This window comes from Agrilus planipennis, unplaced genomic scaffold (assembly GCF_000699045.2).
Source record: "Agrilus planipennis isolate EAB-ADULT unplaced genomic scaffold, Apla_2.0 scaffold218, whole genome shotgun sequence".
In the NCBI taxonomy this organism is placed as follows: domain Eukaryota; kingdom Metazoa; phylum Arthropoda; class Insecta; order Coleoptera; family Buprestidae; genus Agrilus; species Agrilus planipennis.
The window spans coordinates 27,522-28,823 of NW_020440118.1; the positions used below are offsets into that span (position 1 = coordinate 27,522).

General features: G+C 32.8%; 1 long non-coding RNA gene across 1 annotated transcript; it reads right to left on the reverse strand.

The window, feature by feature from the left end:
- Positions 1-300: 300 nt before the first annotated feature.
- Positions 301-1,302, reverse strand: LOC112906031. The gene is made up of 2 exons (XR_003232132.1): positions 1,247-1,302; positions 301-969 (listed from the first exon to the last, which is right to left on the reverse strand). It is a non-coding gene; the product is annotated as an uncharacterized LOC112906031 (long non-coding RNA).

Genomic DNA, 1,302 nt, shown 5'->3' on the forward strand with positions numbered 1-1,302 from the left:
ATAATAGATCTACAAAGGGTAATAGATGGTCAACGCCAAATGCGCTGATTTGCGCGCCCTCCGGCAGGTGTAGTCAATACTAAATAAAAAAGGCGCGCACTTTAAATTTGTTAGTTACTTATTGTTTTTCGTAATGTATAAGTTAAAGTGAAAAATGGATAAGAAACAATGTATTTTCCTTTTTTATAAAAGAAAAGACATTGTCTCTTTTGTAAAAAAGGAAATACATTGTTACTTGTCCATTTTTCACCTTAACATAAGAATTTGGGAATTTTAAAGTGTAAAAGTAATAATAAGTGAAATAGTAAAAAAAATTTATTGAATGTTAACAAATACACTTGTACAAAATAAAATATTTTATGTAATTTGAAGAGACAATTGAGGAAATAGAAAAGGCCACAAAACAGAAGAAACAGTAATACAGTTTAACAATTTTTAACTAAAACCTTTCAATAATGTACAATTAACATTTTGAACACAAGATAATTAATAATGAAGGTAAAAAATAGTTGTAGCAACTTACGTGTTCAGATAGAAATTGATGCCGAACACTGAAACAATATTGAAGAAAAGGGGTTGTAAACAATTCCAAATTACTTAATACCAGCGAGTGGGTAGTGGAAATAAATGGCTATTCCGCCCATCTGAGAACACCAGCAATAAAAGTCATTAGATCGTTGTTTAGTTTTTTTTTTTTTTTTTTTCGTGGAAGAGGGGAAATCTTCGAAAGACACCCAGCCGTCCGTACGACTGGGTAGTGTTGGATTCCCTCACAGGAGGACCTACCAACTAAAACCCCTCTCCCTTATAATAGGTTTTGCTAGGAATGGTACACCTAAAAATAAAGAATTAATAATAAAAATCTTTACATGGTACATACGAAATGCTGTGGTAAGTAATTTTTGCAGAAGCGTAATGCAGAAGGATGGATCGAAGTCAAAACTGAAGAAGGAACGTCATCGTTGGTGACTGTGAAAATAATGAAAATTATTGTTACAAAATACCTTGTAAAAAAGTCCCAAGTATGCACAAAAATTGAATATTACTGAAACTATTCAGCAACATTTACCAAAAACTGTGGTAGGACAACTTAAAGGGATGCTAGTAGAGTGGCGGAAATTATCGGTGACTGTGAAATCTGTAAAAAAAATGAAAATTATAGGTATAGAGGTACCGCACCGAATACTGTCGACAACAATGTATGAAGGAAAATTGAAGGTTAGTCAACCTTTTTTGCAAAACTTACCAAAAACTGTGGCAGGACAACTTAAAGGGATGCTAGTAGAGTGGCGAAAATTATCT